The sequence below is a fragment of the Natator depressus genome, chromosome 22 (assembly GCF_965152275.1).
Source record: "Natator depressus isolate rNatDep1 chromosome 22, rNatDep2.hap1, whole genome shotgun sequence".
In the NCBI taxonomy this organism is placed as follows: Eukaryota; Metazoa; Chordata; order Testudines; family Cheloniidae; genus Natator; species Natator depressus.
In genome coordinates this window covers 348651-361068 of record NC_134255.1, presented here as the reverse complement: position 1 = coordinate 361068, position 12418 = coordinate 348651, and the positions used below count along the sequence as shown (strand labels likewise).

Below are 12418 nucleotides of genomic sequence, written 5' to 3'. Positions count from 1 at the left end.
GGGCAGAGACTCTCTGGGCACAAGAAATGGAGTTTCCAGCCAGATGTGAGACTTAATTCTATGGATCCAGGTGCAGGACTTGGGCACGGAGGCTTAGGCCTGGGCGATTGGGATGCAGCGGATGGGCTGGCTGTCTAGGTGCAGAGATTTAGTCGCACTGAGGCACAGGAGGGAGGAGGAGGAGGAATCCTGCTGAAAGGCAGTGGCTGCGGAGAAAAAGAGGAGGGGTTCCTGGGACTTTTTTTTGCCTCTTTTTTGCCTGCTGGCTTACTTCTTGTGGTGAAAGGGATCGACAAGCCTGGATAGCTCAGGTGGTAGAGCATCAGGCTCTTAATCTGAGGGTCCAGGATTCAAGCCCCTGTCCAGGCACTCAGCTTTTAAGTTGCCTTGTGTGCCAGGAGCCAAATGGTTCCTTGTGGTGTCCAGAGCCAGACAGGGATTCCCAGAAGCTGTGGCCATTTCCTGGAAAGGCCCCTTTCTCCTGCTGAGTCCTTAAGAAGCAGGATAGAAGCCTACGTCTACAGGAGCAGGCCCAGAAAGCACCAGTCTCTGGTTTGCTGTGGGGCCAGGTGTTGAGAAAGTCAAGGGGAGGGGGAGAGGAGAAGAGAGAGGGAGGGATGTGAGCTGGATTTACTCTGAGTCCTGCAGCTGGGCTGCAGCCAGGCCTAGGAGGCAGCCCTCTTGGTTGACCTGCTGGCCCAAAGTCACTTTGGCGGTGTTGGTCTTTACCCAGGAATGCTGAAGGGTGGGCCTGAGGGAGGGAGACTCAATCCTCCTCCCTATTGGTCAGGGCTGGAGAGGAGGCTGTAAGAGTGGCCAGGTTGATGAGCTGGGCCTTCTAGAGTTTGGGGAGGGTGGAGTTGACTTGGGCATTGTGCTGGCAAAATGCCTCAGGGTGCTGGAGGGAGGAGGAGACCAGGGCTAGGGCTGAGAAGAGATAGAGAGAGAGCAGCAGGTTTCCTCTATTGTTTCCTGCTCTCTTTTTCTTGACTAGTTTCTCCTCTGTATGAACTTCCTCTTTTTCTTCATAAGCCTGGCGAGCTCAGTTGGTAGAGCCTCAGACTTTTAATCTGAGGGTCCAGGGTTCAAGTCCCTGGTCAGGTGTTGAACTATTCCCCAAGATCATAAAAGTCTCTCTCTTTGGCATCCTTCTTCATGTTTTTTTTCTCTTTTTCTCTTCAGAATTTTGCCTTTCCTAGGAAGGGCCTTTTGTGTGTGAGATTGAAGGGGAAACTTTCTGACATCCCCTCTGTCCTTGCAGGCTGGAGGAATAAAGGCCTCTGGGCATATAGCAGGTTCCTCCCAGATGGCTGGCTGCATCTTACGTGGTGGAGGTGAAAGCTCTGTCTCCTTGCCTCTGTTTCTGCCTCCATGTGTCTGTGCTTATCTGGCTGGGGGTGTGGGGAAAGTTTGGAGCTTTTTCTTCATATTGAGGGCTCCCTCCCACAGCAGAGCGATGTGGGCTCCCTGGAGAGCCTGAAAGCATTGTATCGTCAGCGTTAGGTGCTCACCAAACGCTTGGCTTCCCTTCGAGGGAGCGGTGAGGATGGCAGGGTTCAGACTCCCCAGTTGGAGAGGGGTGCAGGCAAGGATTTCCCTACACCCCTCCTGAATTTCCCCAACCCCACCCCTCTGTCCAGGTTTGTGAACTCATTACATAGAGTATTGCCAATGTAGTGATTGTTTGGACTTTTGAATTGAAATTGAAATAGAAATATTAATACACACTTTAAAAGCATATAAAGTGTATGATAAAATACGTGTATCTGAAAAAGTATAATAGATTTGGAAAGTATGAACATAGACTAGCTTCCTTATACAGCTGTTGTTTTTTATGACCATGTCAGAGCATTCATGTCGGTGATGTTGGCCAACCTAATAATTTCAAATGATGATTTGTAAGCAAAGTCTAAATGATCTCTCCCAAACAGCTAGTGATGAGCTGGGGGCTGGGGGGAAAGGATTCAGGACCAGATTGTATTTACATTCACACCTAATCTACCGAGGTATCCAGCAAACAGAGCTGCATTGCCCAAGTGATAGATTTTGGCTGGGGTTGGGTTACAAACCACTTGAATGCGGGGGGGTAGGGGGTAATGAAATGTTGTTGTTATTACTTTATGAGTAAAGGGCAGTAGAACAGTAGAACATTAGGCTGTGCTGCTGTTATACAGACAACACTACACAGGATCATTTCAGGGAACAAGAAAAGTTGTCATGTTTATTATAACACAATTTGATTTATGACCTGTCAGGGTTCCTTCCCCACTCTGAACTCTAGGGTACAGATGTGGGGACCTGCATGAAAACCTCCTAAGCTTACTTTTACTAGCTTAGGTTAAAACTTCCCCAAGGTACAAATTAATTTTAACCTTTGCCCTTGGAATTTCCACTGCCACCACCAAACTTTAACTGGGTTTACTGGGTTACTTGGACACGTCTTTCCCCCCAAAAATCCTCCCAACCCTTGCACCCCACTTCTTCAGGAAGGTTTGGTAAAAATTCTCACCAATTTGCATAGGTGACCACAGACCCAAACCCTTGCATCTGAGAACAATGAAAAAGCATTCAGTTTTCTTACAAGAAGACTTTTAATAGAAGTAAAGGAATCACCTCTGTAAAATCAGGATAGTAGATACCTTACAGGGTAATTAGATTCCAAACATAGAGAATCCCTCTAGGCAAAACCTTAAGTTACAAAAAAGACACAGACAGGAATAGTCATTCTATTCAGCACAGCTCTTCTCTCAGCCATTTAAAAAATCATAATCTAACACATAGCTAGCTAGATTACTTACTAAGTTCTAAGACTCCATTCCTGTTCCGTCCCCGGCAAAAACATCATACAAACAGACACAGACCCTTTGTTTTTCTCCCTCCTCCCATCCTTTGAAAGTCTCTTGTCTCCTCATTGGTCATTTTGGTCAGGTGCCAGCGAGGTTACCTTTAGCTTTTTAACTCTTTACAGGTGAGAGGATTTTTCCTCTGGCCAGGAGGGATTTTAAAGGGGTTTACCCTTCCCTTTATATTTATGGCACCCTGTAACTAGGTAAGTGATGAAAACACACAGTAAAAATACACTGTGATAAAAAAAAGCCTGTACTCTTAAAGTATAGGCTTTACAGGCAGGCCTGAATATCTCTATTCTAACAAGGATCGTTTGGGAAATTAGCCTTTGCTGACAAGGTTTGTCTCTGTTCCTATTTCACCTTCCGGTGTTATGCAGAGGGATCTTTGGCATATTTTTCCGAGCTTAATAACTACCTCCGAAACTTTATTTACTCAAACTTCAAAACTGGTGTCACCTGATTTTTGCATCGCCCTGTAAAAAAACAACGGACACGTGGGGCTTTCTACAGGGTGTCATGATGCTAAAGTTGAGGAATTCAATCAATGTACTCGTGTGTGGGGGGGTTGCTTCTCCACAGCTGACTCAGAGCTTCCAGCCTCGGGCTGCCCCTGCCTCACTGCCAGGCACACCTGGCTGTTAGCTATACCCACTGTTCTTGCCAGGGGTCCCTGCTGAACCCTGTGGGTGACTCTTCAGGGGAAGAAGGTGCTGTGTAGCGATGTAGAGCAGGTGCAGGAAGGAGCCGGGGTCACTATTCAAATTCTGAATTTCACAATTTTCCAAATTTGGGAATGTCCAAAACCAATTCTAACGGGAAGGCGAATGCAGAGCAGTTACACTGGAGGGACCCAGACCTCCAATGGGGGTGGCGTGGAAATTAATAAAGGGAAAATCATTTCCGAAATTAGTCATCACTGACAAGATTTGTCTCTGTTCTTATCTCACGTTATGGTGTTATTTAGAGGAATCGGTACATATTTTTACTATGTTAATTAAACCCATAAGTTTATTTAATCAAGCCAAAAACTTTGTGTCACTTATTTTTTCTCTGTCCTAGCAGGAATGAATTGAATTTTGTGATGTTCTGGAAAGTGCAGAGAGATTAACTGTGGGGAATTTAGTCTCTGTGTTTGTGAGCTGATGTTTTCCTCTCACAGTTCAGTGCCTGCATTGAAATCCTAAGAGGGATCTAAGGGCTGGTATATGCTGGTCACTTAACTGGCAGAGCTATGTCTCTCAGGGTGTGAAAAATCCACACCCCCAAACCAATATAGTTAAGCTGACCTAAGCCCTGGTTAGATAGAGCTAAATAGAAGTAAGAATTGTTCTGTCAATGTAACTATTACAGCGATGGGAAAACCCCTCCACTCGCTGCAGCAACTTTCTACTCCAAAGTGCTATCGCAGTGTCACAGCAGTGTATTAAGTGTAGACAACCTCAGAGTGAGACCAGATCTGGCTCTAGTTCACATGCTGCGGCACTAAGATTGCAGTAATCATAAGACTTTTGTGCTTCCGTAGTTGGCAGGATTTGAACCTGCGCGGGGTGACCCCAATGGATTTCAAGTCCATCGCCTTAACCACTCGGCCACAACTACGTGATGTATAGCTATTTCACTACACTATGATTCAGTTCTCACAGAATTGTAACTTCAAATTGCTCAGATCCACTTCCCCTACAGACATTGCTGTAGATCATTGTTCATTCCCCACATTGACAATTCAGACAGTCCCTTTCCTAGTCAAATCTCCAGCACATCATTCCAATAGCAGGGGTCAGGATTTCTCTGGGGCATGGACATTTTTCAGGGGGTTGGTGCATGAACTCAGCCTTGCATGCCATCCTTGATGTTTCATGGACTAACAAGAGCAGCATAAAGAAAGAGCAGAGCCAATATCTCCCTGTCAGGGATGCAGGTGGCCACATCCCCTGTGTCTGACCATTGCCATTGCAGGAGAGAAGGGTTCACCGGAGTTGAATGCCCTGGCTCAGACAGGACATCTAGGGAAGTTTGCTGTTCATGGATCTGTGCAAAGGAAATTGTGTCTCTGTGTTTTCCCCAGTGACTCCTACATCCCACCCCCAACATCTTCTGGTTGAACGAGGATGGGTCATTCAGAAAGTCATCGTGTTTGGATGTAAAGGTGTGAAATGATGGGAAAATTGACCGTTCTTCCTAGTTTAAATTCTGTAACTTCTACATTGGACAATAATACTCAGCTCTTCACTGGCCATGAATGAAAACCAGGTCTGGCGTATGAGAGACAATAATTCTACCGGAGAACCACAAATGTTCAAACGATAAAAAAGTGACCTCTGCATTGTAGGCCACACTCACTGCTGGGGACCTGCACCGGGATAGGGCTGACACTCAGAGGAGCTCTGCGCTTCTGGTCTACATGGAATTATTTGGGCATTAAATCTATCGGGATGAAGAGGTTCGAGTTACCTGTGCCCTGTTCCTTTAAGGCATTGGAGCAATGCTGGGGAGATTGAAGGGCATGGAGCTGGGGAGCAGTGTGTGCTCCAAGGAAAGTTGTTGTGCTCTGGTGACACAGAGTGGGTGTGGGGGTTTAGTAAGCCGTGGGGTTTGTATACAGATAAAGTTTACTAACCCACAGGTTCAAAGCTGTTCCTGCTCTGGGCTACACAGGGCAGTCTTCGCTGAGAGTGTAGTTCAGTAGGTGAATATTTGCCTGGAGGGCAATGGGTTCCTAGTTCAAATCCAAATGACTCCCTTTAAAAACTTTTTCAAATGAAAATCGATTTCCAGACCCATCGCCAGTGTGTTCAGGAGTCCACTGAATGGGGATGCTTGAAATGAATGTAGACACTCAGCATTTCCCCTTGCGAATGTAGAAAACCCAGCAAAGCTGTCCAGCAGCTGAAATCCACTCCAGTCCTCTCATCTCCAAGAGGGGCACTCTGTATTTGGGGCATGTGTGACACCTCTGGGACGATGACAGGTGAAAAAATGCTGGATTCAATGACAGCTGAGACCACAGGAGGGGAAGGTGAATGGCAGCACCGCACAGGGTCATAACACTCAGACCCGGGGCTTCACTGTCACTGCCTCTGTGTTTGCCCTCATTTATATTGGGTGACAGTGGACGAGAAGCTGGATATGAGTCAACAGTGTGCCCTTGTTGCCAAGAAGGCCAATGGCATTTTGGGATGTATAAGTAGGGGCATAGCGAGCAGATCGAGGGACGTGATCGTTCCCCTCTATTCGACACTGGTGAGACCTCATCTGGAGTACTGTGTCCAGTTTTGGGCCCCACACTACAAGAAGGATGTGGATAAATTGGAGAGAGTCCAGCGAAGGGCAACAAAAATGATTAGGGGTCTAGAGCACATGACTTATGAAGAGAGGCTGAGGGAGCTGGGATTGTTTAGTCTGCAGAAGAGAAGAATGAGGGGGGATTTGATAGCTGCTTTCAACTACCTGAAAGGGGGTTCCAAAGAGGATGGCTCTAGACTGTTCTCAATGGTAGCAGATGACAGAACGAGGAGTAATGGTCTCAAGTTGCAATGGGGGAGGTTTAGATTGGATATTAGGAAAAACTTTTTCACTAAGAGGGTGGTGAAACACTGGAATGCGTTACCTAGGGAGGTGGTAGAATCTCCTTCCTTAGAGGTTTTTAAGGTCAGGCTTGACAAAGCCCTGGCTGGGATGATTTAACTGGGAATTGGTCCTGCTTCAAGCAGGGGGTTGGACTAGATGACCTTCTGGGGTCCCTTCCAACCCTGATATTCTATGATTCTATGATTCTATGATATCCTAAGAAACACACCCTTCCCTCTCCCCCACACACGGTCACACCCAACCTTTTCCCCTGGAGGCCACCCCAACCCTACCCTACCCCTCTCCCACACACACACCATGGGACTCAGCCTCTCTGTGACTCACCCAGGTCGGCACTTGCCTCTGCATCACCCCAACAGGGGAGCAGAGAGCCTGAAGGGCCACAGGAGACAGACGGAGATCGGCTGGAATAGAAAAGTCTTCCCTTCGATTCTTCAGAGTCTCATTAACCTCACCCAAGAGAAGTTCCAGCACCGGGTGGCTCAAAGCACCAACCTTCCCCTCAGCAGCGGAAGGTGGGAACCAGCTCGATCACACGGAAGGAGGCTCCCCACCTCTGTTGCTGCCGTCCTGCAACATTTGTTTTAGCTAATGCAACCCCCTCATCCATACATACATCCATGGAACAAGGAGACAAGCCCCTAACTATGGGTTCCACTGGTGCAATGGGTTAGCACATAGTACTTATAGAGCAGTCCTGTCTGGAATAGTGCTGAGGTTGTGAATTCAAACCTCACCTGGAGCACTGGTTTTCTTTAAGCAAATGGCTTCTGCCAATCATTTTGCCCTGTGGAAAATACAATCCCAGCTCAGAAGACACCTTTACCGAGTGCAGGGCAGATTTCAGACTTCTACAAGGCTCTGCTCTCCATCAGCCGCCTGTGTTGGGAGGGGTCAAGCTGAGCCCAGAGCTCTGCCCATCCTGTGATTCTTCACCCCCTGACTCCTGCTCAATCTTTGATCCCCAAACCACCTTTGTGCACAGCCTCCTGGCTGCTGGGGCTCTAGAACTTGCCACTCTGGCTACTGATGCCTGTGGTTTGACCTGAAGTTTGGGCTTCTCACTGCTTCACCTGATGCCCACAAGTTTGGCCCTTGTGCTTGCTTTCAAACTTTTCCTCTTGCCCACATGGTGCATGAGAAAAGGAGTGCCAGGGCCAGGCTTCATAGTCAAGGCAAGGCAGGAGGGAGGAAGAGACCCAGGCTTTAGCCCAGCACACCTCTCCTCCTCTGGGCAGCTAGAGCAGAGGTGGCTGGAGCTGACAGCTCCAAGAGAAGGTTTACAAGCCACAGAGCAACTGAGGGTAGGGCAAGAGGAGGGGAAGACCATGTCTATGTGTGGCCAGCAGACGGGCATAAAGACACCTGGCCAGCCTGTTCCCTACCATGCCAAACACCCACTGAAGGCCACCAGTCAACCAGCATGCGGGGCGGCTGCTGATGCTCAGTGGCCAACATCAGAAGATGGTAGGAAAGCAGGGCCAGCCCTGCCAGTGGGGCCTCTGACCGTTCCCACTCCAGGTGCTCACTGTTGCAGCGGGGCAGGAGATTTTATCCCAAGAAGCTTTTCCCCAGCTGATGAGAAGCAGAGAAACACCCAGCTCCCAAGGCGCTATTTATCCCCCTCAAGCACAGGGACAACCGCACATTTGGAGGAGGGAAACTGCTCTACACGCTAGCCCGGGCATCTGCCCATTTACTTTGGCAAGTCAGGAATGGCAAAGGCTAGTGTCATAAATATACATGAAAGGGAAGGGTAACCACCTTTCTGTATACAGTGCTAGAAAATCCCTCCTGGCCAAAGGCAACATCCTGTTACCTGTAAAGGGTTAAGAAGCTCAACTAACCTGGCTGGCACCTGACCCAAAGGACCAATAAGGGGACAAGATACTTTCAAATTTTTTTGGGGGGGGGAGGCTTTTGTTTTGTGCTCTTTGTTTATGTGTTTTTCTCTCTTGGGACTGAGAGAGGCCAGACACAAAGTCACCTTCTCCAACCCATCCTAATCCAAGTCTCCAATATTGCAATCAGCAAAGGTAAGCCAGGCAAGGTGGATTGGTTTATCTTTTGTTTTATGTGAATTTTCCCTGTGTTAAGAGGGAGGTTTACTCCTGTTTTCTGTAACTTTAAGGTTTTGCCCAGAGGGGGATCCTCTGTCTTTTGAATCGAATACCCTGTAAAGTATTTTCCAACTTGATTTTACAGAGATGATTTTTACCTTCCTTTTTTTTTCATAAAATCCTTCTTTTAAGAATCTGACTGGTTTTCCCATTGTTCCAAGATCCAGGGGTTTGGCTATTTTATGATTTTGTAACCAATTGGTGAGGATATTATTCTCAAGCCTCCCCAGGAAAGGGGGTGTGTAGGACTTGGGGGGATATTTGGGGGAAGACTTCTCCAAGTGGGCTCTTTCCCTGGTCTTCATGTAAGACGCTTGGTGGTGGCAGCATACTGTTCAAGGACAAGGCAAAGTTTGTACCTTGGGGAAGTTTTTAACCTAAGCTCGTAAGAATAAGCTTAGGGGGTCTTTCATGTGGGTACCCACGTCTGTACCCTAGAGTTCAGAGTGGGGAAGGAACCCTGAGAGCTAGACTGGACGCACGTGGAGCTCACACCCTAGCCTTTATGATGCCCAACCCCCAACTCCTTCCCAGGGTTCTAGCTGAAGCCAGAGCATTGGCCTGAGCGGCCAAGAAGAGGTTTCAGTCCTGAAGAAAGCAGGACTTTCAGCACAAAGGGAAAACTACACAAGACCAACTGCAAAGGGACTTGAGCCCTCAATTGCCTGATCAGAAGTCAGACACCTTATCCATTAGGCCACACGAGAAAAGCCTTTCCAAGCACTTCTTTGGAAAAGGTGGACACTGTGTTTCTCGGGTCAGCTACTGAGGGGGGCAGAGGCTCTCTGGGCACAAGAAGTCGAATTCCCAGCGAGACGTGAGACTTAATTCTATGGAGCCAGGTGCAGGACTTTGGCAGGGAGGCTTAGGCATGGGGGATTGGGGTGCAGCGGGCGGGCCGGCTGTCTAGGTGCAGAGATTTATTGACCCTGAGGTGCAGGAGGGAGGAAGAGGAGGAGGAATTGGCAGTGGCCGTGGAGGAAAAGAGGATGGGGAGAGGCTCTCAGCAAGCCTGGCCAGCTCAGTCCACAGAGCATCAGGCTCTTAATGGGCGGGACCAGGGTTCAAGCCCCTGTCCAGGCAGTCAGCTCTTGTGTGCCAGGAGCCAAATCATTCGTGGTGGTGTCCAGAGCCATGTGTGGGAAAGGGAGGCTGAGACTTGTGCCCCCTGCTCTGTGGCAGGGATCCTGGTAGCTCAGGCTCAGGGAAAGCTTCTGTACTCAGAGGTGCTGACTTTGAGGCTTCCTGGGGCTTACCTGACCTCTGCCCCAAACCACCACTCTGTCCTATTTCTTCCTCCTGCACACTGGATCACCGGCAGCCGGGAGGTGCTGAAGAGGAAGAGCTTGTGGGCCAGGTTGCTAGCAGGTGGGAGATGCTGTGGGGAGCTGGCTGCCAGTGGACGCTGAGCAGCTCTTGTTTTGTTTCCATTGGTGCTGCAGCCCTGTAGCACCGATGGAGTCGGCGCCTCTGGCTGCACTGACGGCTCCATTCACACTCCGGAGAGAGGAACAGAACCAGGGTTATGGCTGATCTATGGGGCAGGGGGTGTTAGGTGAGTGGCAGAGGCTTCAGGTGCTGAGAGTTTGCCTGACACCTCAGGGACACAGTGTAAGGTGGTGTCCCAGGGATCTCTATGAAAGGAGCAGAACAGGATTTTCTTGGGGTGGGGAGAGAATTGAGAGCGTCTCAGGGGTTGTAGAGAGTATTGCCCGGGTTAGAGACTGGCTAAAAGACAGGCCTCGCTGTGAGCAAGATTCAAACCTGCGCAGGGGAACCCTTTTGGATTTCGACTCCAATGCCTTAACCACTCGGCCATTGCAGCTGCGAGCACACTAGTGCTTCAATGTCACAGAAACTGGTAAATAATCACAGTGCCCAGGCTTGAAAAGAAAAGGAGGACTTGTGGCACCTTAGAGACTAACAAATGTATTAGAACACAAGCTTTTGTGAGCTACAGCTCACTTCATCGAATGCATGCAGTGGAAACTATAGTGTGGAGATTTTTATACACAGAGAACATGAAACAATGGGTGATACCATACACACTGTAAGGAGAGTGATCAGGAAAGGTGAGCTGTTACCAGCAGGAGAGCGGGGGGGTGGGGTGGGGGTGACCTTCTGTAGTGATAATCAAGGTGAGCCATTTCCAGCACTTTACAAGAACAGTAGGAGGAGAAATAAACAGGGAGAAATAGTTTTACTTTGTGTAATGACACATCCACTCCCAGTCTTTATTCAAGCCTAAGTTAGTTGTATCCAGTTTGCAAATTAATTCCAATTCAGCAGGGTCATAAATATAAAGGGAAGGGTAAACACCTTTAAAATCCCTCCTGGCCAGAGGAAAAACCCTTTCACCTGTAAAGGGTTAAGAAGCTAGGATAACCTCGCTGGCACTTGACCACAATGACCAATGAGGAGACAAGATACTTTCAAAGCTGGGGGGCGGGGGAAACAAAGGGTCTGGATCTGTCTGTGTGATGCTTTTGCCGGGGACAGAACAGGAATGGAGTCTTAGAACTTAATAAGTAATCTAGCTAGATATGCGTTAGATTCTGATTTCTTTAAATGGCTGAGAAAATAAGCTGTGCTGAATGGAATGGATATTCCTGGTTTTGTGTTTTTTGTAACTTAAGGTTTTGCCAAGAGTGTTTTGAATCTAATTAGCCCGTAAGGAATTTACCATCCTGATTTTTCAGAGGTGATTCTTTTTTACTTTTTCTTCTATTAAAATTCTTCTTTTAAGAAACTGAATGCTTTTTCATTATTCTTAAGGTTCAAGGGTTTGAGTCTGTGGTCACCTATGCAAATTGGTGAGGATTTTTATCAAACCTTCCCCAGGAAAGGGGAGTTAAGATTTGGGAGGATTTTGGGGGGAAGATGTTTCCAAACGAACTCTTTCCCAATAACCAGTGTTAGACATTTGGTGGTGGCAGCGAAAGTCCAAGGGCAAAAGGTAAAATAGTTTGTACCTTGGGGAAGTTTTAACCTAAGCTGGTAAAAGTAAGCTTAGGAGATTTTCATGCAGGTCCCCACATCTGTACCCTAGCATTCAGAGTGGGGAAGGAACCTTGACAAGCGTCAATCTCAATTACAAGCAAGCAAAAGTGTCAACTCAGAGAGAGTATCCAGAGTAGCAGCCGTGTTAGTCTGTATCCGCAAAAAGAACAGGAGGACTTGTGGCACCTTAGAGACTAACAAATTTATTTGAGCATAAGCTTTCATGAGCTACAGCTCTCTGCATCGGATGAAGTGAGCTGTAGCTCATGAAAGCTTATGCTCAAATAAATTTGTTAGTCTCTAAGGTGCCACAGGTCCTCCTTTTCTTTTTTCAGAGAGAGTAGTGTCAATTGAGCGGTTTGTGTTGTAAGGTGTCCATGTCAATTACAAAGCATCGCTTAGAGTTAATTAATGGCTTACAAGGTACTTAGAGTCAATTGACAGTTTGCAAGCTTTAACACGGACACTGTCAGCAGCGAAGGAGAGCTGCAAATCAATATTGCAGAATTACAATTATTTCAAATAGGGGAATTACAAATATTAGAAACAAAATTACAAATATATAAAATATGCCTACAGCCTGGCCCTGGCACTCCTTTCTTCAGGTGCCATGTGGGAAAGAGGAAAAATGTGGCAGCAAGTGCAGACTTGTGGGCATCAGGTGAAGCAGCGAGAATCCCAACCGCCAGGTCAAACCACAGGACTGCAGGCATCAGTAGCCAGTTCTAGGGCCCCTACCCATTGCAGCCATCCCACCCAAAGACCTGGCTCCAGTGGGCAGGAGTCACCCAGTAGGAGGTAAACAACTTGCTCTTGCGCAGTCAGAGATAGGAGCACTTTGAGCTCCAGGGATTTACCACA

General features: G+C 47.8%; 3 non-coding genes across 3 annotated transcripts; 2 read left to right on the top strand and 1 right to left on the bottom strand.

The window, feature by feature from the left end:
• Nucleotides 1-296: 296 nt before the first annotated feature.
• On the top strand, nucleotides 297-369 carry TRNAK-CUU (transfer RNA lysine (anticodon CUU)). Its single transcript has one exon. It is a non-coding gene; the product is annotated as a tRNA-Lys (tRNA).
• A 662-nt stretch (nucleotides 370-1031) lies between these two features.
• Nucleotides 1032-1104, top strand: TRNAK-UUU (transfer RNA lysine (anticodon UUU)). Its single transcript has one exon. It is a non-coding gene; the product is annotated as a tRNA-Lys (tRNA).
• Nucleotides 1105-4366: 3262 nt separating this feature from the next.
• On the bottom strand, nucleotides 4367-4448 carry TRNAS-UGA (transfer RNA serine (anticodon UGA)). Its single transcript has one exon. It is a non-coding gene; the product is annotated as a tRNA-Ser (tRNA).
• Between the last annotated feature and the right edge of the window lie 7970 nt (nucleotides 4449-12418).